Source organism: Oncorhynchus tshawytscha, linkage group LG09, assembly GCF_018296145.1.
Source record: "Oncorhynchus tshawytscha isolate Ot180627B linkage group LG09, Otsh_v2.0, whole genome shotgun sequence".
Classification (NCBI taxonomy): Eukaryota; Metazoa; Chordata; class Actinopteri; order Salmoniformes; family Salmonidae; genus Oncorhynchus; species Oncorhynchus tshawytscha.
Window position 1 is genome coordinate 76876486 of NC_056437.1, and position 8532 is coordinate 76885017.

General features: G+C 39.8%; 1 long non-coding RNA gene across 1 annotated transcript in view; it reads left to right on the top strand.

The window, feature by feature from the left end:
• The window catches only part of LOC112258718, an 11057-nt gene extending 5112 nt beyond the window's left edge, over positions 1 to 5945 (top strand). The window contains exons 2-4 of the long non-coding RNA XR_002954773.2: positions 4989 to 5092; positions 5366 to 5461; positions 5595 to 5945. This is a non-coding gene — a long non-coding RNA (uncharacterized LOC112258718). The remainder of the gene's footprint in view (positions 1 to 4988; positions 5093 to 5365; positions 5462 to 5594) is intronic.
• The last annotated feature ends 2587 nt before the right edge of the window (positions 5946 to 8532 follow it).

The following is an 8532-nucleotide window of genomic DNA, read 5'->3' on the forward strand; positions in this document are numbered from 1 at the left end:
TATGGAGGGAATAACTACACTGTTCGTATTCGGCCATATTCCCAGTCACCTTGCCATGGTTAAATGGGATGGTTTGTGCTTTCATTCGCGTTTAGCGCAAATGCTGCTATCTATCCATAGTTTCTGGTTCGGGCAGGTTTTAATAGTCACAGTGGGTACAACATCTCCTATACACTTCCTGATAAACTTAGTCACCGTATCAGTGTATTCGTCTATGTTGTTCTTGGAGGCTAATCAGAACATATCCCAGTTCGCGTGATCAAAACAATCTTGAAGCGTGGATTCCGATATGTCAGACCAGCGTTGAATAGTCCTTAGCACAGTTACTTTCTGTTTGAGTTTCTGTCTATAAAAAGGGAGGGGCAAAATGGAGTCGTGATGTGATTTGCCGAAGGGAGGGCGGGGAAGGGCCTTGTAGGCATCCCGGAAGTTGGAGTAGCAGTGGTCCAGTGTTTTAGCAGCATGAGTACTACAGTCAATGTGTTGATAGAACTTCGGTAACGTTTTTCTCAAATTTGCTTTGTTAAAATCCCCAGCTATAATAAATGCACCCTCAGGATATGTGGTTTCCAGTTTGCATAAAGTCCAGTGAAGTTCTTTGAGGGCCATCGTGGTATTGGCTTGAGGGGGAATATACACAGCTGTGACTGTAACCAAAGAGAATTCTCTTGGGAGGTCATACGGTCGGCATTTGATTGTGAGTTATTCTAGGTTTGGTGAACTAATGGACTTCACTTCCTGTATGTTATCACAATCATACCATGAGTAGTTAATCATGTAACATACACCAAATTTCCACTCACGCAGCACTCCAGACCCTAGAACTGAGAATTTCTTTGTTCATTTTTTTATTTTACCTTTATTTAACTATTCAAGTCAGTTAAGAACATATTATTTACAATGATGGCCCAAGAACAGTGGGTTAACTGCCTTTTTCAGGGGCAGAGCAACAGATTTTTACTTTGTCAGCTCGGGGATTCAATCTAGCAACCTTTCGGTTACTGGCACAACGCTCTAACCACTAGGCTACCTGCCGCTCAGCATGAGTAAAACCTTTTGCTTGATACTGTTATTCATAATAAAAGTCGACATTAGAATCCAGTTTACTTTTAACCACCTCTGAGCGAATTTATCTAAAGAGCTCTAATGCGCCTAAAGTCGTTTTCCATTGCTTTGTTGCCGTTATATCAGTTCTAGCATGTCTCAATAATGACCAATCTACACTGAACAAAAACATAAACACAACATGTAAAGTGTTGGTCCTATTTCATGAGCTGAAATGCAAAATCTCAGAAATGTTCCATTCACACAAAAATCTTATTTCTCTCAAATGTGTTTATTTCCCTGTTAGTGACCATTTCTCCTTTGCCAAGATAATCCATCCAAAAATGTGCAGTTTTGTCACACAACACAATGCCACAGATGTCTCATGTTTTGAGGGAGCATGCAATTTACACGATGACTACAGGAATGTCCACCAGAGCTGTTGCCAGAGAACTGAATGTTCATTTCTCTACCATAAGCAGCCTCCAACATCGTTTTAGAGAATTTGGCAGTATGTCCAACCTGCCTCACAACAGCAGACCATGTGTAACCACGCCATCCCAGGACCTCCAGATCTGTCTTCTTCACCTGTGGGATTGTCTGAGAGGGGGTGGAGGGGGGTGCTGAGGAGTATTTCTGTCTGAAATAAAGCCCTTTTGTGCGGAAAACGCATTCTGATTGGCTAGGCCTGGCTCCCCAGTCGGTGGGCCTGGCTCCCCCAGTCGGTGGGCCTGGCTGCCAAGTGGGTGGGCCTATGCCCTTCCATTGGTGCACCCATGCCAAGTCATATGAAATCCATAGATTACGGCCTAATGAATTTATTTCCATTGACTGATTTCCTTATATGAACTGTAACTCAGTAAAATCTTTGAAATTATTGCATGTTGCGTTCAGTATAAATAGCCTACCTACAACTGGTAATGCATTGTTGCTCTGTCTCTGTGCAGCACTCTCCTAACCAGTGCTCTCAACGCACGCACACCCTGGCTCTCTGGCTCTCCCCGTCTTCACCATTCATTCACTCACTCACTCACACACTCAGTAACAGCCTGCTCACTGCCTGATAGTCAGCATCAGGCCACAGTGAAATATATACAGTGCCTTGTGAAAGTATTCGGCCCCCTTGAACTTTGCGACCTTTTGCCAAATTTCAGGCTTCAAACATAAAGATATAAAACTGTATTTTTTTGTGAAGAATCAACAACAAGTGGGACACAATCATGAAGTGGAACGACATTTATTGGATATTTCAAACTTTTTTAACAAATCAAAAACTGAAAAATTGGGCGTGCAAAATTATTGGATTATTGCATATATATTTGGATAGAAAACACTCTAAAGTTTCCAAAACTGTTAAAACAATGTCTGTGAGTATAACATAACTGATTTAGCAGGGGAAAACCTGGGATTCTTTTGTTGTTGTAGTTTTCTATTCAATGCCATTACAGTATCCATTTATTTAGGACTCAAATTGCACTTCCTATAGCTTCCACTAGATGTCAACAGTCTTTAGAAATTGTTTCAGGCTTGTATTCTGAAAAATGAGCAAGACCAGTCTAAATGAGTGGACCCTACAGTGTCACACAGAGCTCTTTCATGCGCAATCCCGAGAGTGCACCTTTCTTGTTTACCTTTTATATTGACAATGTTATTGTCCAGGTGAAATATTATTGATTATTTAAGCTAAAAACAACCTGAGGTTTGAATATAAACATAGTTTGACATGTTTCTATGAACTTTACGGATACAATTTGGATTTTTTTGTCTGCTTGTTGTGACTGTTTGAGCCTGTGGATTACTGAAGAAAACGCGCAAACAAAACTGAGGTTTTTGGATATAAAGAGAGACTTTATCGAACAAAACAAACATTTATTGAGTAAATGAATGTCTTCTGAATGCAAACATATGAAGATCATCAAAGGTAAGTGATTAATTTTATCTCTATTTCTGACTTGTGTAACTCTTCTACTTGGCTGGTTACTGTTTGTAATGATTTGTTTGCTGGGCGCTGTTGTCAGGTAATTGCATGGTATGCTTTCGCCGTAAAGCCATTTTGAAATCTGACACCATGGTTGGATCAACAAGAAGTTCATCTTTAAACCTATGTATTACACTTGTATGTTTTCTGAATTTTTATAATCAGTATTTCTGTTTTTGAATTTGGCGCACTGCAATTTCACTGGATGTTGGTCATGCGGGACGCTACCGTCCCACGTACCCTAGAGAGGTTTTAAGACATGTTTCTTTTTAATCTACGATGAGTTTCTTCTTGCTCAAAGTCACACTTGCAGGCTCTCAAGTTTAATTTGCGCAATTGACTGGCCTGTGCACTCGGGCATGCTCACGGGACCGCTCCTCCGCTCAACTATTTTCTTCTCTCTTGACTCACAATGCAGAGGGCTCCGTATAACTCCTCATTGCCATGATTGGTTTACTGTAGGCAGGGGCGGGAGGTCCAGTATAAAACACAAACTCACTTCCTTGGCAACTTCCTTCACAACAGCTTTGCTTTGCTAAATCAAGGTGTATGAAAGCCATGACGACTGAGGAGACTGCATGGCAGTAAATGCTGTACGGCCACTGTACAGATTGACCATGCAGAGCCTTTTACGCACTAATGCCAGAGACTAAAATAATGAAAGAAAGCCCTTAATGTAGCCTATAGTTATAAATTGCTCAATAATTATACATTCATTGATTTTTAAATGTATTGTTTTCTCTTTCTTTTCTTTTTTTCTTCTTTTTTTAAATTTGACCCCTTTTCTCCCCAATTTCGTGGTGTCCAATTGTTTAGTAGCTACTATCTTGTCTCATCGCTACAACTCCCATACGGGCTCAGGAGAGACAAAGGTTGAAAGTCATGCGTCCTCCAATACACAACCCAACCAAGCACCAATGTGTCGGAGGAAACACCGTGCATCTGGCAACCTTGACATTAAATTTCAAAACTCACAGTCTGATTCACAGTTTTTCAAGCTGACCTGCATTGATGATCTGCCAAACATGGGCACAATTACGCTTTTGATATTGGAGGATGCCATGACTAGCTCTGGGGTGTCCTTGAGTAATCCACACTTAACTTCACAGCATCCAGGACAACTTTGAGGTGCCAACCTTTTCACATGACCTTAAATTGTAAATGAGAGAGGGAAATCAAGGGTATGACCAATTTGGAAGATAACTGGTGTTAACCAGAAACCAAAGACAACAGATTTTGGATGGCGTGGCAAGAGCTATGTATGAGAGGAATGAGTATCCAAGTGTGACTTTGAAGATGCTGCAAAAGCCTTAGTCCACTGACATACATTCCTTGCTGACAATGGGTCACCAAAAGGGTGGGACGGATGGAAGAATGGCCTTAAGTTTAAAGTAGGAAAATACAGAATGAAACTAGGCAGAGATAGGTGTCCTGAGGTTGGTAAAAAAAAGTGCCCAAAGAAGGAAAGATCCAGAATCACCACTTAAACAAACTGTTTACTGTGGCCCAGTCAACCTGTCACAGTTCCCTCAATCAAACGTTGAAGCAGATCTGGAAAAGCTAAGGACTGATATTTCTCTTGAGATGAAGAAGACACACAAAAACCTGGCTGTAATCATTCGTTGTATGGGTAAGACAGATGCCCTGAGAAGACAGGAGATTCTGAACAGCAGTACTGAAATACAGACAGTGGAGAATAGATGGCCGGCACTATTTCTAGAGTCACAGGTATTGCTTTGGCCTGGTGGCAGTGTTAACATTCTGTTACAATGTCTAAAATGTAGGGAATAGAGGGGGTGTGTGAGGGGTATTGAGTTAGTCATTCAGTAAGAGCCTGGTAATGTATAATCACATTAAGTACAGAAGAATTCCGTGTCTTTAAATCAAATATCTAATCTACAGATATGTGCTGAGTTTCATCGCATAAATAATCAGAACCTGCAGCGATTGTTCTTTTCTGCACTAGACCATCACACTGAACGCTTGCTGGCTTTATCCCGGGAGGTGCAGGGACAGATGGGGAGCTTTGGACTTTGGCTTTCTGCCATTCTGAAGACGAATGATGAAATGGTTTGTTACATTCTAATTTGCATATTTGCTCAGTTTCCTTGGTTCTGTGCGGGCACTCCCCCTATGTATTATTATTTTTTACCCTTTTCCAAACTCTACCTGCAGTGTACATAACATTGGTTTAGGGTGAAATGGTAGTAAAAGGGGTGTTGTGTCTCGATTAGTGATTGAGCCTATGGATAGCCATATTGGTTTAAAATCACTGTGCCTATATACTTTTCCCATTTGTCCTCTGCAAGTTGATTTATTAATGTTCTGTCTGTGTCCTTTTAGCAATCAAGGGATGTGAATGTCAGGCGAACTGATGCCCTTCATTGTCTCCCAGCACTACTTCTTGAAAGCGACTCAGAGGTGTTCAAAACCTGCAAGGTTGGTTAATACACTTCAGGGTTATTACAGAGTTTAAGACTGCTCCTTTTAACATTGATGTACCCAGAAATCACAACACATCTTTCGCATTGGTTGATCTGTATTTTACACTCTTCCGGTTGTCATACTGTAGGAACGTGAGTCAAGAAATCATGGTGTCCTCATTGGTCCAGTCTGCATACCTGCTATCCTCTCTGATGATGAAGATGCAGTCTCCCTTCAGCCTCACCAAGTCTCCATCATCCACGAAGATAGAGTGGTGATGCACAGCTTCCAATCCTGGCCAGATGCTTTTCTCGCTCTAATTGGCCTGGTTTATGCTCTACATCTGGATTACCCAAAACCCATGTCCAGCTCATTTCTATTCATTCAGAAAGTGTTCCTTAATGTTGATTGCGAAAAGCTCAAATCAAGTTTTGGCCTTGAAAAGTAAACTGTAACCTAATTTTAACCTGTTTTCAGCTCAAATGTGCCTGTGGTAAGACAACAGATGTTGGTTTTTTTCAACCTTAGTAAAGAGAACTTGGTGATTGTTGGAACAAATAAAGTTTGTATGCTTTTTTTGTTATTTCCTTTCATGTGCGTTCTCTTGAACTGTAACCAGATGAACAAAAATTGACAACTGTGAATCTCATGTGTTTGAAATGCTGTTGTGGTATTCTCCAATAATAAATCATATTAGTTTGTACAGTTCAACATGAAATTTACACCTGAACCTAAATTATTTACATGGAAGCACGCTGAGAGGGATTGGCTTGTGTCTTGTTGTCTTAGCAAGGAGATAGGCCTACCTTACTAGGCCTATGACTGTGCTTTTGTGGACTTTGTAAAAAGTACATTGAATGTGTACGTTGAAGTGGTTAAATTTGTTTTACACAATAATACTCACTTCAGCTATTATGTTTGTTCTATGTTATATTGCCTAACCAGCAAATACTCACAATCATTATTTGAATTATCAGACGTCAATACTTTTATTAATTAACTTGAAGTCATTAGACGTTTACAAAGCAAAGCATGATGAACCTCTAAATGGGGTGGCTTTGAACTTTGCTCCCTGGTTTGCTTTGAGAGAACATGCCATCATGATAACCTCTGCTTACAGTACTAATACTGAGCAATTTCATATAGCAGTCTATACAGTAATATATTCAGTCATCTGTTTCTGTTATAATATTATGGTGTTGCGGGAGCTCATGGTCTCCTGGTACTCCTTCAGGCAGTGTTAACAGCAGTGCTCCAATGAGAATTGATTTTGGCATGTTGTGTGGCATCTGCCTGTTCGTTGCATAGCATAAAATTGTTTTCCACAGCAGGGTTAACTGGTGCATCTGAACATCATTGTTAGTTGGCCCAACTTCTAAGACACACCATACACATAATTTTGAAACTATGGGAATGGAACGATTAGGAAAGGGGTGGCTAGTGAGGTCTAAGTCAGTCTCTCTTCCTGCCTATCGTTCGTTCTTCTCTTATGCCTTGTCATCTTACTTGTCTCCTATTGTCTCCTCCCACAACCTACACCAGCCACGTGGATACAGCCAGATAAGAAATGAAAGGGTGTCGAAAATGGTTGGTGAGGTCTTCTCATGCCCTCTACTCTTTTGTCAATGTTTTATGCCTTACACAATTTGTCCTCTCTAGAGTCTCCCATCAGACAGGGTAAAGTGCGCTAATGTACAGTCCTCTGCAATGACCTGTGTGCTGACACTAATCTGGCCCTCTATAACATTGTACTCTGTCAGTGCGTGTGATGTATAGGTGATAGACATGCTTACTCTCTGGCATGATGTAGGCAGAATTATGTTGGCCCCTCAAAGCCTAACAGTGAGAATAATACAAATGGCTAAATGTAGTAATGCCCCAATTGGTTAGGGCCAAACCTATTTGAACAGTGACAGGATGATGGAGGCCAACTCAAAATGTTGTCAGAAGGCCTATATTCCCCAAATTATGGCGCAATTACATTACACATTCAATGTGTCCAGTAAATGGTCCTTAAGCTCCTGGTGTCCAATTCAATTTAGATTTTAAAACTGTTTTGCATCTGATGAGGAATTGGCCTAGTGTTGATTAAATGTAGCTTGCACCTGGGCCTAAAAATGATAAACATGGTGTTAGTTGGTCATGACTAGATTAGTCGAGTGTAAAGTGTCACTGTGGATGTCTGTCTCCAAGAAAATGTGGCTTATGAAGCCCTGAATTAAGAGTAATATTTATGTTCAAGTGATATAACCTCTAAAGAGTTAACTGCATGTAATATAAAAGCTGGTTCATTTGACATATGGGGCGGGCATCTGGAAGTATGTATTATTTTAAACTGAAGCCAGGTCATCGGCCAAAGGCAACATCTTCTCTGTGATCATAGGGGTGACTTTCTCCAAGTACATGTGCAGTAGTATACCTCACACACAGGCGGCTGACTTCCCACCAAGGTTTGTACGATTACGTTTATATAATTTAAAGCTACATTGCAATAGTAAGCCAATTTCTGAAATAAATCATATCAAAACCATTAAATAGTACAACTGGTCCTATTTTTTTTGTAACGAAATTCTGTACGTCAATCAAAAAAAAATCTACTATAAATACAGGCAAAAACAAATGCGAAATGGTCTCCTCCAGTCCACAGAAATCACATTTATAATCAATATTCAGCTTGAATCTTTCCAAAACATGTTTCACAGAATAAATTCTATGTAACGTTTTAAATGAAACTTCCTTTACCGTGTTACTGATACAATATGTGTTAGCAATTTTCCATGCTTTCCCCCATTGTATATCACCATAGATATTTGACCAAAAGATGTAATATATTTAATTAAACTGCTAATAATACCAGGTACATTTCATATTCACAAATGCAAATGGTCTAATTCAAAACCTAACTTTTTTCACTTTATAAATGGATTGAAACCATATTGCACTACTTGAACTAAAATGAAAAACGAAAAGACAATTAAAACTTGTATTATTAATTAATATTATGTGTTTGTTTAGGATTCCTGGCGTTGTAAATAGTTTGTATGTATGCTTGTTTGCATGTGACTATTCCTCTTTTGTTTGTTGAT